We start from the raw sequence: 14,520 nt of genomic DNA, 5'->3' as shown, positions 1-14,520 counted from the left end.
GTCCTAGAATTACATTTTGGTGGGCCTCGTCACCCCTCTACCCCTCTAGGACAATAATGAACTGCTTGGTGTCAGAAAAGTGCTAAATATATGAAGATATTTTCTGGCTTATCTTTAAAGGAGGTTAATAATTGTCTTAAAGAGACTTAAGCATCAATTAAAACAAAATGCAATTATTTTACTGCCAGCTTATGTATCCAAAAATGATTGTGCTTTATAAAATAGTAATGACAAAACTATTTCTAACTGTACATTTATTTCATCGTTTAGTACTTAGTGGAGGAAAAAAGTTAATTGAAATATGAAAAATGTTTAGTAAGGAATTATAGTGATTTACCAAATAATGTTGGCTCCAGTCACTTTTACAACTAGAATTTGCTGAAACACCTAGCAATTATTTATACATAGTAAAAAATTGTTGAGTTGGCTAATCAATAAAACATTCAGCTCTTTTAGAAGCATTTTTTAAAACACCAAGCAAAAAAGGAAAAGCCTGTAAACACAAATGCACTGAATTTTATTTCCACTGAATTAAAAAAAATCCCATTAGGTGTTTAACTTTAAACTTTTATTGACTCTAACGTTGTCACCAGAATCCACATAAAATCAGTATTTTTCTACATATGGGCCCCTGCAGAGAGGAAGATCCTTTTTCCTTGCTTGGAAGTACTTGTGTGTCTTAAATAAATGGCTCAAATTATACCTTGTTCATTAACACCCTTAGCAACTGAACTGTTACTAAATGAACAGTGGATTTAAACCATACCCTATAAACAGCAATGTGTAAGAGCACCTAAATAGCAATTTAAATGCATCCGTTTCTGGAAAAGGAATTCTTAAATGATTTGGTTTATATTGAATATTGTGGTTTACCTGATTCAGCATCTCCCCATTATCATGTTTGTGTTCACTGTCATTTTCATGACGAGTTTTCCCTCATATATCATTTTATTTGAAAAAGAAGAAAAGCACAAATCCTATTTTACATTATGATGATCACTATTAGAACTTTATAGGCATGAATAATATTTTTCAACTGACAAAGGAAAAATTCTTTAGGTATCTAAATAGGATAGCTATATTCTGCCTGAGTTAAAAAACACATGTTAAAGTAAATCTATAAAAAAATTGAATAAAGCTTGGAAAAAATTCAGGAAAGAAAAGATATTATTTAAGGAACATTTTACTAGTAACTTTTCAATGATTTTTATTGTTATTTTGATGTTCCCTCAGTAGGGGAGCACCATTAGCCATATTTTAAAAAGGAAAGAAGGCTGGATGTTTATATGTTTGCTTCAAGAGTGAGTTAGTGACTAATAATTTAACCATCAAATCCCTCTCATTAAAGTTCGTCTGTTGCTGTTTCTCTTTAACTGTCCAGTTCCTTATCTAGAGTTACAAATGAGAACATCAGGATATCCCCAGACTGCTTATTCTACCCTTCCTTTCCTCCATTGCATCTGCCCCTTAGGACACTGCGTTTTCTCAAATATTGCTGGAATATTTCTAAGATTTAACTCTTTCCATTTCAGTCCTACCAGGAACTATCTAACTCTTCCTTTGTAGTTCCCATGACCTTCTTCCACTGTGTGTCTGCAAGTTAAGAATATCTATACCTCACTCCAGCAACTAATAACTCTCAGCCTCCTTACAGAAAGATGCTACATTTGAATGATATTATTCTTTCTCAGGACACCTTTATCATAGGAAGAAAGAATTTGAGTGTAATTTTTTTTATTTAAAAAAAAAATTTAAGTTCTGGGATACATGTGCAGAGCATGCAGGTTTGTTACATAGGTATACATGTGCCATGGTGGTTTGCTGCACCCATCAGCCCATCATCGAGGTTTTAAGCCCTGCATGCATTAGGTATTTGTCCTAATGTGCTCCCTCCCCCTGCCCCCAACCTGAGAGTAATTTTAAGAAAAAAGTTGATACTGATTTTGGAAACTCAGTTGGCAAGCAGAGTATGGGGCTGACTGTACATGAAGTACTTGAACTGGATTATCTATATACAAAGTAGGGTAGTAAGTATATTGGGGAGGGTGCAGGGGGAGGAGGATAAAAAAGGAAATAGAGAGGAGATAGGTGTGAGAAAACAGTAGCGGTAAAAGAGTAAAAATAGTGTCTATTTCCAGAAAAGATCTTTCCTGAAAGTCATATGGAGCTGAGTGAGGCAGAAGCTATTATTGCCCAAGTCCATGAGGTCGGTCAGCCGTGGAGACGAAGACCCTTTTACTACTAGAGTCCAATCAGCAGATATTGGTAAAAGTAAGTATACTTTAAAAGAGTCATCTGTTCTCTGCATATTTTAAGTCTGTTTCTTACCCTTTTCCTTACTTCAATGATACCTATTTTTGGATCTGAGTTCTTCAAGGATAAGAAATACATCTGTTATGCTTTATTGGCACAGCACCTCACTCAGTAAAAGAGGATGTTAAATAAATATTATCGAAAGAGGAGAAAATGGAAGAGGAACAGTAAAGATTGATTAATCTAACCTTTTGACCTATTTCTTCTAATAAACCTTTCCTTTATGAGACTAAGTATTAACATACTAGTTTATCTTGTAAAATTTTTTGAAACTGATTGAATATACATAGGAATATTTCAGTCCTCCCCGACCCCAGATACTGCATGTTGCAATTGAAGGGAAGATATTTTAAGTGAATCCCTCACCTAATGGAAAACTATAATTCTGAATGACTTTGATAAGCTGAAAAAAATAAGTACACTGAGCTCTCTGGGGATAAATGAAGAATAATCTGCTTTGTGAACAAAAAAAAGCTTTCAAAAGGGAATGTAAAAAAGTTAGCTATACACAGATATCCATGAAAAGTTAGTGTTTCACTGAAGGAAATCAGAAAATTATACCATCTTGAGACAAGAAATATATTTTAGTCCAATTCCTATGACCTACATATAAGTAAACCAGGATAAAGACAAATTAGATGACTTACCCAATACAAAACAGCTAATACATTGCAACAAGGGGAGTAGATACTAAGTTTCCTGACTCTAAAACCAGTACTCACAAGGGGGAGTGATAAAATGATAAAGACATTTTAATAATAAATAGTGGAATGTGTCCAATTTGGATCTCAACAATTTTTAAAAGACATGAAAAAGTGAGCATAACTTGGCAAGAACCCTCAACAAAGTAACTGACTAAAAGTTTGGGAATTGGGGTTTATAAAGAAAGTTTCAAGACTCATAATTATTAAGGCTTCAGGAGAAACTTAATTACCAACTTCAGTTATATGAAATTATCATATAGAGAATGGCAATCAGACAAGTCTCTTCATCAAAATCAGAAATAGAGAACAGAATTTATGATACCTACTAGTTAAGTATAAGGTGGTTTCCTGTCTAGTTATATGGAAGTTGATTGTTTGGGGGTTATAAAATTCTATTAAAAATGTTGAAGAGAAAAAAAGACCCTAAAATTGATGAGATTAGATCATTGATGACATCACTTTTTTTGGATTATTTTTTATTGATATAAATATTTGTACATATTTATGGAATACATGTGATGATTTTTTTTTTCCCTGAGACAGGATCTCATTCTGTCACCCGGGCTGGAGTGCAGTGGCATGATCTTGGCTCACTATAGCCTTGACCTCCTGGGCTTAAGAGACCCTCCTGCCTCAGCCTCCTGAGTAGCTTGGACTATAGGCATATGCCATCATGCCTGCTAGTTCTTGTATTTTTTTGTAGAGACAAGGTCTTGCTATGTTGCCCAGGCTGGTCTCAAACTCCTGGGCTCAGCAATCCTCCCAGCTTGACCTCCCAAAGTGCTGGGATTACAGACGGGAACCACCATGCTTGGCCATAATTTGTTACATGCATATTGTGTAATGATCAAATCAGGGTATTTGGGATATCCATCATTTTGAGTATTAATAATTTCTGTGTGTTGGGAACATTTCAAGTCCCCTTTTCTAGCTAATAGCTAATACAATACATTGTTGTTAACTGTGGTCACACTACTCTGCTATTGAGCATTAGAACTTATTGCTTCTAATTGTATGCTCGTTATTTATTAACCAACCTTCTGTTATCTCTTCTTTGTCTCCTTCTACTGTTTTTGACATAAAGTCTGTTTTATCTAATTGTATGGTTTGGCGCTGTGCCCCACCCAATTCTCATCTTGAATTGTAATCTCCATAATCCCCATGTGTCAAGGGTGAGACCAGGTGGAGGTAATTGGATCAATGGGGCAGTTTCCCTAATGCTGTTCTTGTGATAGTGACTCAGTTCTCACAAGATCTGATGGTTTTATAAGCATCTGGCAGTTCCCCTGCTTGCACTCACTCCATGCTGCTGCCCTGTGAAGAAGGTGCCTGCTTCTCCTTTGCATTCCACTATGACTCTAAGTTTCCTGAGGTCTCCCCAGCAATGTGGAACCATGAGTCAATTAAACCTCTTTCCTATATAAACTACTCAGTCTTGGGTATTTCTTCATAGCAGTGTGAGAATGGACTAACACATCCTATATAAACATAGCTACTCCTGCTCACTTTTGGTTTCCATTTGTATGAAATATCTTTTTCTGTTCCTTTATTTTCAGTCTATGTGTGTCTTCACAGGTGAGATGTTTCTTGTAGGCAGCATACAGTTGAGTCATATTTTTAAAAATTCATTCAACCAGTCTACATCTTTTAAGTAGAAAGTTTAAACTGTTTAAATTCAAGGTTAATATTGTTATGTGAGAGCTTATTCCTGTCATTTTACTAATTGATTTCTGGCTGTTTTGTGTATCCTTTGTTCCTGTCTTTCTCTCTTATTATTTATCACAGTGGCTTGGTGATTTTCTGTAGTGGGAACGTTTATGTCCTTTCTTTTTCTTATTTCCTATTTCTTTTACTTATCTCTGCTATACCAGTGGGTTTTACACTTTCATGTGTTTGCATGATGGTAGATATCACCCTTTTTTTTTCAGACATAGGATTCCACTAAGCATTTCTTGAAGGATTGATATAGGGGTGATGTATTTCCTCAGCTTTTGCTTGTCTTGGAAAGACTTTATTTCTTCTTTATTTATGAAGGATAATGTTGCTGGGTATACTATCAGTGACTGACAGTTTGGTTTTTTTTTCTAGCACTTTAAATATATTAATCCATTCTCTCATGACCTGTAAGATTTCTGCTGAGAAATGCACTGTTACTGTGATAGGAGGTCCCTTGTAAGTAATGACACACTTTTCTCTTGTTGTTTTTAGAATTCTCTATATGTCTTTTCCTTTTGACAGTTTGACTATAATGTACCATGGGAGAGATCTTTTTGAGTTGTATTTAATTGGAGATCTCTGAGCTTCCCCTACCTGGATGTCTAAATCTCTTGCTAAACTTGGGTAGTTTTCAGCTATTATTTTGTTAAATAGGTTTTCTGTCTCTTTTGTTTTCTCTTTGCTTTGTGAGACATTAAAAATTCAAATATTTGCTTGTTTTATGGTGTCCTGTTTGTCATGTAGGCTTTGTTCATTCTTTTTAGTTCTTTATTTTTAAGTTATTTATTTTTGTCTGACTGGCTTATTTCAGAAGACCATCTTTAAATTCTGTTGGTTTTTCTTCTGCTTGATCTGGTCTATTATTGAAGCTTTCAAATGTATTTTATATTTCATTTAATAAATTATTCAGTTCTAGAATTTCTGTTTTTTTTTTTTTACTGCTTGATCTAGTCTATTACTGAAACTTTCAAATGTGTTTTCTATTTCATTTAATAAATTATTGAGTTCTAGAATTTCTGTTTGATTTTTTTTAATGATATCTATTTCTTCGGTAAATTTCTCATTCATACCATGAATTGTTTTTCTGATTTTTTGTATGTTTTTTTTGTATTCTCTTATATTTCATTTAGCTCTTTAGTATCATTGTTTTGAATTCTTTTCCAGGATTTTGTATGTATCTTTTATGATAATTATTGTGTTTTTTTGGAGGTGTCATATTTCCTTGCTTTTTCATGTATCTGCACATCAGGTATTACAGTTGCTTCTTCTAACCTGTTGAATTTGCTTTCTTAGGAGAGAATTTTTTTCTGAAGATGTATCTGTGGTATTGGTTTGGTAGAGCACTTTGGCTTTGATTCTGGGTGTGTGCAGTAGTGTAGTCTCTGCATGATTTCTTCAACGTCAGTGGTATCTAATTTCCCTAGTGGCTTATGGCGTGGTTATTGGTAGAGGCCGTGGTGAAGGTTTGCTGGGAATGGAAATGCTAGGTGGACCTATCTTTGAGCCCTAATGGTGGCAGCTGTAGGCCAAGTGTACTTGTCCTTGGGCCCCAAGGCAGTGTACATGGCACTGGTGTTAGCAAGTCCAGGCAGGCCAATTCTTAGGCCTCCAGGCAGCTTGCTCAGGTACTGGAAGTGGCAGCAGTGGGCTGACCAGGTGGGCATGTTTTCAGTCCTGAGGGTAGTCAGCATGGCATGGGTGATGGCAGTAGCATTGGCAGGACAACATTCTGGCTTCCAAGTGGTTTGTGCTGATGTTGGTGGTGGCTGCAATAGGCTTGACAAGCCAGTTTCCAGGCTCATAGGTGGTACGTGTGGGTGGGTGCCAACTGTGGTTGTAGTGGCAAGTTAGGCAGACCTGACCTCAGGCCCCCGGGATAAGTGCTCAGGTGCCAATGGTGGTGGACTGGGTTGGGCAGCCTCCAGGCCTTCAGACAGCAATCCCATGCACTGGGGGACAGGGGATAGAGCCAGACTGGGTGGACCTGTCCTCAATTCCCACAGTGGTGCATGCAGTCTCTGGCTGTGGTAGGCAGGGGTTGGGTAATCCCTAAGCCCTCAGTGGAGTGCTTTGGTTGGGTGTGGCAATGGCTCTGCTTCAGCCTGCTACTTGGGAGGATGGGGTTGCTTTCAGTGGCAGCAGTCATACAGGTAGCTGGGGAGCGCCCTCTTTACTAGCACTTTGGCCTTGGTAGCAGCAGCCCACAGTGGTGGCAGCTGAAGGTGGGAGAGTTTATGTTCAGGTCTGTGAAAATGCACAGTGGCTTTGCTGCTGGGGGAAGTGGGGTCTTTGCCAATGACTTGTGTTTCAGCCCTAATGCAGCAGTGCTAGTGGGTGGGGTATGTCAATGGGGCTCCAAAGATGTGAACAGGCAGGGGCTGTTGGGCTCCTGGGCAGGAAGCAGTCTGGTGGGGACTGGGCTCTCAATATGGTGCCTTGCTGTAGTTGCTTAGGACTGGGCATGGGGTGGGACCCAGTGTGAGCCTCCCCTCTGCAGCGATGCAGTTCCTCTGTCTCCAGGCAGCTCGCTATACAGTCTCAGGGCCTGTGAGGGCTGAAGGGGTCTCCTATGGCTAGGATTACAGGAGTTCACAGTGGGGATGTGGGACTGCAGGGGGTATTTCACTTACCCTTTCTCTGCATTCAGGAGCCCCTCCAGGCTCCCAGCTGATCCTGGCCCAGAAGGCTGCCTCGCTTTCCTCTCCTTCCTTGATTAGATGTTTCCCGTCACTTTTCTGTTGAATTCCAGTATTCTCTCTTAGATGATCTATTTGAAGTGTGATTATCTGCTTGCTATTTCAGTTCTTCTTTGTGGAGGAGGTGAGTACCAGATGCCTTCAGTTAGCCATCTGGAAGCCCCTCCAAATTTTTTGAATTATTGTTTGTCTGATGCCAATTCTGGATTTTCAAAAAATAATCTTTGATTAATGTACCTGTGGTTTAATGTGAACTGTGTATGGTTTTTGTCCTGGTTTCCTGATATAGACCTTCTAAACCCTTGTTGTTTTTTGAGTGATAAGAGTGACAGCAGCATCTTTTGTTATAATATTTGGTTCTTATACAAACTTCCTAAAACTCTTGGAATTTCCTGAATAATAAAAGTGTCTTTTGTTTCAAGACCTTTTGGTCACACCTGAGTTTATACTAATGAGGTGACAGGGTGGGGAAAGGAGGGATAGGGCCAAAGATAAAGCTCTACAAAAATGCTTGAATGAGATTTGAAGAGGTTCTGGATAATTGAACATGTGGAGGTTCCTAGAAGGTAGCATGCCCAGAGAAGGCATGGAAGCTGCACACCTCTTCCCACATGCCTTGCCCGGTGCATCTCTTCCATCTGCTGTTCACCAGTTTCCTTTGTAATGTTCTTTTTTCTTTTTTTTGAAAAAGCAAAGCAACAAAAGCAGAGATTTATTGAAAATGAAAGCACATGCCACAGGGTGGAAGTGGGCCCAAGCAAGTGGCTCAAGGGCCAAGTTACAGAGTTTTCTGGGGTTTAAATACCCTCTAGAGGTTTCCACTGGTTACTTGGTGTACATCCTACATAAATGAAGAGGACGAAGTTACAAAGTCATTTACTCTGGTACACCCTATGTAAATGGAGAGGCTATTTCCTGTCATAGCTGAAGTGTTTCCATTTGATTTAGTTCTAGGAAGTCCTTAGGCTCCCTGCCTGCAAGTCCTGTTCTCCTGCCTCATTTCCTCCCTGAAAGATGGGATTCCAATAAATCTTTATGGCAGGTGGAGAGACTGATGGTCTTTCTTCTGTAACTGCTTCATGCGGGCTTGGGGTGTAGTCCCAACCTACTGGAGATCATGGAACTTTTGCCCTGCTCTATCTCATGGAGGAAGGGTAGCTCCTTGATGGCCAGGGGTGGTGTCTCCACCTGGAACTGGCTGGAACCCTTGTAGCATGTCCTGAAGCTTGATGGTCTCTAGGTGAGAGGAAATGAATTCGGTTAAAAGATTTAATGGGAACCTCACAGGGTGGATACCTATGCTGTGAGGAATGTTTGTTATGGAGATTTGAGGAAGAAAAACAAAACCTGGTCCGTGGTCTGTTCTAGGATCTATGTGTTTCCTTAAAGTCTTAGCACGAGGGACTCCATTTTGGTTTTGCTTGGTCTGTTGGGGACCAGCTCATGAACTCAGTCCAAAACAATGGCCTCCCATAATTTTGTTTTAAAAAATTTCCCTTTTGGTCAGTTTCTCATTTAGGTAAGAGTGTGACCAAAACTTACAGCCTTTGTGCTACTCTCAGTTACCGTGATTTTGTATTTCTGGTTTCAGCAGGTCATTCATAGGTTATGGTGTCCTCATGGTCACACCTTTCTTTCATCTCTTGTCATTCAGTTGAAGAGAGACCATTTGACATTCTGGAGATGGCTGCATGGAAGTACTTAAAACCTTTGAGAGAATACAGTACACCAGGGAGACTATTGTAATGCCTATTAGAAAGATAACACCAAGTTTGGAGTATTCTCCTTACCCAGGATCCGCATAAACCAAACGATCTGAAATCAAATAGATCAAAGAGTGAGCTAGATAAAGACTCTACTCACTAAACTAAGCAATCACTTTGTTAATCTCCTACGACGGAATCCCTCTACTCTTCATCTGATGTATTTCTTCACATGCTACATGTGCCAGCAGCTGCACGGGTACTTCTCTGTTCAGCCAATTCTACCGTAACTTTCACAGGAGAATTTAAAGTCTGTCATGTAACTGTAGGCTTTACAGTGGAATCTGCTGTAGAGCCTATCATGAGGGATACATTTCTAATCATTGCTTCTTTTACTCCAAATCATGGAAAAAGGACCTAACAAGCGATGCCCTTCTAGAAGAGTGAAAACCTCTTAGCAATGTTCTCTTTAACCCATGATGTGGGTTAAGAGACATGAACCAATATTCTGTTTCTGACTGATTATGAGGCCATGCATGTACCATTAAAGTTTCTCACCTACATTGGGCCTTCATCTTTTAGCTATCAGAGTATGAGATTATCCATATATAAAGCTGGCTGCAAAATCCTTCACAAATAAAAGTGTGTCCCAGAAGTGCACACTACAGACCCCTTTTCCATTTCTGTTGTTCACAGAGGCATAAGCAAGGAAAAATATTCAAAAACAAGAGTCTCATGATAGTAGAGAAGTCTCGATCTGTGATCTTGGGAAAAGCTGTTCACATCAAGGATACCATTTTCTTCTGGGGAGAAACTTCCCTGGTTAGCTTGCCTTAAGGGTTCCAATGGGTGTACAGTTCCAAGAGTGTGGAGGGACCCTTTTCAGTTGTGAGATTATGAACCCAAAGTTCATGGTCCTGAAGTTTGCTATAGTGTGGATGGCAAGGACAGTCTTTCTCTGATGTTCTCAGCAGACCCAGTCTTCAGGTTTCAGAAGAGCAGATGCCAATCCCTGCTCCTCTGCTGTGCTTCTTAGGAGCCTGGTTGGACTTGGAGCTGATGGATTGTGGCATCATCTGCCAAATGCTGCTGCAGAGGCTTTGCTCACATCTGCACCTCCGCTGCCTGCAGGAGCTGGGTTGAAAGGCTCTGCTAGGTGAAGGAGCTAGGTTGAAAGGCCGCCCATGGTTAGGCTGGCCACCTGCTTCATGAGGTTGAACTGCTTCTTCACGGCAGTGTGGGCGGCGGCAGGCGGGGCTGCACCCAGAGGGCTCCTAGAGTGCTTCACAGCTGAAGTGACTGGCGGCGGACGGCTACCTGTTTTTTTTTTTTTTCTTTAAGACGAATCTCTCTCCGTCCCCCAGGCTGGAGTGCAATGGCACGATCTCGGTTCACTACAACCTCAGCCTCCCGGGTTCCAGCGATTGAGTAGCCTCCGGAGTAGCTGGGACTACAGGCGTGCACCACTACGCCCAGCTAATTTTTGTATTTTTAGTACAGACAGGGTTTCACCATGTTGGTCAGGCTGGTCTCAAATGCCCGACCTCAGGTGATCCACCCACCTCCACCTCCCAAAGTGCTGGGATTACAGGCGTAAACTACCACACCTGGCCTGTAATATTCTTTATAATAAACTAGTAAATGTAAATAAAGTGTTATGAGCCACTCTTGCAAATTAATCAAGCCCTGAGAAGGGGGTTGTGAGAACCCAGTGGTCATTCAGAAGCATAGGTAACAACCTGGGGCTTTCAACTGACATCTGAAGTGGGACATAAACTTGTGGGATTGAGCTCACAGCCTGCAGGATTTGACATCATCTCCAGGTAGGTAGTGTCAGAATGGAATGAAAGGACAGCCAGATGGTGTCTGCTGGAGAGTCTACTGCAGGATTGATTGTTTTCTCACACAGTGTGTGTGAGAAAGAAATCCCATACATCTGGAGCCAGAAGTGTTGTATTGAGTGTGTGAGTAGTGAGTACAGAGCAGGAAAAATAGCTTTTTGATTTTTCTTCTATTTTTACAATATCTAGAAATTATAGTGTCTAAATGATAGTGTAACTATTTTGCTTTGGGAAAAGTGAATGTTTTCCTATAAGGGCATAATAAAAAAAATATGTGAGGATCTTATTGGTCCCTTCCCAAGGCCTATCATGCACCCAGCTAGGTGCAATGTCTCATATTAGCCATTTTTTAATTTCAGAAATTAAAACCCCATAGGAAGAGAAAACATATCACTCCATAGAGAGGTAATATAACATAGCGGTCAAGAATGCAGATTGGAACAAAGACCTCTGTAGAACTTAGGACAAAGACCAAATATATTACACATTAAGCCCCAGGTATATTAATCAAAGATGATTTTTGAATATCCAGAATTGGATTAGAATTACAATAGAACCCAAGAAGAACCAATATTCTATTTGGATTCGTTTCCGAGCTCTTTTACTTACAAGCTGTGCAAACATGAACAAGTTATCCATTTCTGTCTGTGCCACAGACAGTTGTAAAATAGGGGTAGTATTGGTAACTACATCCTATGGTTATAATGATTAAATGATTAAATAATTTAAAAATCATCAGGCACTTTGAACAGTTCTTGGCATACAGGTGCCCATTTATGGAAAAATTCCAGTGTATGGAAAATCCTGTTCACAAAATTAAATACTCAATGTACCCCCAAAATATATCAATAAAAAGTTGTGGGAAAATTTTAAATGGTCATGTTTATAATCCTTAATGCCTAAAAGACTGAAACTACTCTGAAATGTTTCAGTGCATTCACCTGAAAGTTGTAAAACTTTCAAATGTGAAGAAAATTATGCAGATATTTGAAACTTTCCAAGTTTTATTTAATACTGAACCCATAAAATGCCCAGCCGGGAAAATCTGTCCATGATCTCAGGACTTCTCATCCTCCATAATTGCATGAACTAATTCCTTATTATAACTTATAACTTACACACACAATATACATACAACATAGATAATTTAAAAATTATATCTATCTATCTATCTATCTATCTATCTATCTATCTATCTATCTACCTACCTACCTACCTATCTACCTATCTATCTAATCTCCTATTGGTCTGTTTCTTTGGAGAACCCTGGCTGATACAATAGCTAAAATTAAAAGATAAAACACTAAGTGTTGACAAAGATAGATGGCAAATAAACTTTTATACATTGGTTAGCATAAAATAGCACAACTGCTTTGAATAATGATTTGACAGTCATTTACGAAGTAAACATACCCTTAACATGTGACCCAGCAATTCTAATCCTCAGTATTTATCCAAGATAAATGAAAATACATATTCACAAAAAGATTTATACACGAATATTCATAGTTGCGTTATTCATAATAGCCCCAAATTAGAAACAACCAAAATTTTTATTGATAGGTGAATAGATAACAAATTTGTGATATATCCCTATAATAGAATATTGTTCAGCAATGAAAAGAAGTAAACTACACAAGAAGCCAGGCATAAAAGTGCTACTGATGCATATAGTATAGTTGAAGAAGGATTGACTGGAAAGTGTGCTGGTTACATAAATGTATACATTGTCAAAATTCATCAGACTGTACACTTAAAATGTTTGGAATTTTACTTTATGTGTATTATAAATGAATAAAGTTGATTTAAAAAGAAAAATTCTCTAGGGAAAGTTCTGAATTTTAGAACATTATCACAAGCCTGTTTATCTCTTTAAGTTTTATTTCAGGGAAGATTCATATTATCAGTGCTGGAAACTAATTCCTAGTTCTGATATTGCTGCCTCTAGTAATGAAAAATTGTGTCAAATTAATATGGAAAAATCCTTCCTTAAATGTCTTTTGTATTACATGTCAAAGCAATGATATTTATTGTGCCATAATTGAGGTTTCAATTGTACCACATACAGAAAAAACAATTCCTGCTTATATCATCAATTCTAATAACAATTTAAAAGTTTGCTGATACACATAGACATTGTGAGCTATTCTTATTGATGTAAAGGCTAAATAGCAGTTATGTCAAAAATTGTATGTCAGAGGTTTTAAATTAGTCTCATTTTCTAAGAGGTACGTATCTAGGTTTATGTAATTTAGTAAAAAAATAGTCTCTAAGAAAATATTTTATGAATTTTTTCCAAAGCAAAATTGAACAATCAAGAAGGAGTAAATTGTGAGAACAATAACAATTTTGTAAGTCCCCGTATTAGTCTGTTCTCACATTGCTGTAAAGATACTACCCAGGACTAGGTAACTTATAAAGGAAAGAGGTTTAATTGACTCACGTTCCACAGAGCTGGGAGGCCTCAGGAAACTTAGAATCAGGGTGGAAGGTGAAGGGGAAGCAGACACCTTCTTCACAGGGCAGCAGGAGAGAGAAAGAATGCAGGGGAAACTGCCAGACACTTACCAAACAGGTCTGGGGGAGGGGGGAACTCACTCACTAACTTGAGAACAGCGAGGGGGAAATCCGCCCACATTATCCAGTCACCTCCCACCAGGTACCCCCTGTGACATGGGGGGATTACTATTTAAGATGAGGTTTGGGTAGGGACACAGAGACAAACCATATCATTTCCCCAGAGGAGAAATACGTGGTTAGAAAATACACTCCAACCATAGAAGGAATAAAAAGTGACCAAAGAAAAATTCTTGATATTCTAACAGACACCTATGTTTTTCAAATGTTTTTCTTTAAGCATTTATACTTAGTAAAAAATATATTTTATCTTGACACACACATACTTGTATACAAATAATTATCCAGTTCATACATACATATATATGAATAACAAACAAGTTTCATGAATCAAGTTTTTTCCCTTGCACAATGCGTGATATGGTTTGGTTGTGTTCCCATACACATCTCATTTTGAATTCCCACATGTTTTGGGAGGGACTCAGTGGGAAATAATTGAATCATGGGGTCAAGTCTTTCCTGTGCTGTTCTTGTGATAGTGAATCAGTTCATGATATCTGATGGCTTTAAAAATGGGAGTTTCCCTTCACAAGCTCTCTCTCTGCCTGCAGCCATCCATTTAAGATGTGACTTGGTCCTCTTTGCCTTCTGCCATGATTGTGAGGCTTCCCCAGCCACGCGGAACTGTTTATACATTAAACCTCTTTCTTTTGTAAATTGCCCAGTCTGGGGTATATGTTGATTAGCAGCATAAAAATGGACTAATACAATGCACTCTGGTATTTTCTATTTCATTAAAGTAAAAATGTCGATTGGACTACAGTTTGATAAACACTGGTCTAGTTTATGAAAGATTATTTGTAATTTCTTCAGAAGGTGAACCAGAGGAAAAGCAGAAAGAGAAGAAAACTATTCTAGAGGTAATTAATAAATCACTGGGCCCTAGAATTGATGTCAGGGAATGTTCCAA

The 14,520-nt window shown here is 38.6% G+C and overlaps 1 long non-coding RNA gene across 7 annotated transcripts in view; it reads left to right on the top strand.

The window, feature by feature from the left end:
• The window catches only part of LOC103217558 (uncharacterized), a 333,833-nt gene that overhangs the window by 108,021 nt on the left and 211,292 nt on the right, over window positions 1-14,520 (top strand). For 6 of the 7 annotated variants that reach the window (XR_012094248.1, XR_012094249.1, XR_012094247.1 and 3 more), the window contains one exon: window positions 2,139-2,271. The exons of the other annotated variant lie outside the window; for it this stretch is intronic. This is a non-coding gene — a long non-coding RNA (uncharacterized lncRNA). The remainder of the gene's footprint in view (window positions 1-2,138; window positions 2,272-14,520) is intronic. 7 annotated transcript variants of the gene reach the window in all.

Source organism: Chlorocebus sabaeus, chromosome 10, assembly GCF_047675955.1.
Source record: "Chlorocebus sabaeus isolate Y175 chromosome 10, mChlSab1.0.hap1, whole genome shotgun sequence".
NCBI lineage: Eukaryota > Metazoa > Chordata > Mammalia > Primates > Cercopithecidae > Chlorocebus > Chlorocebus sabaeus.
This window is presented reverse-complemented; position numbering and strand designations above follow the sequence as displayed.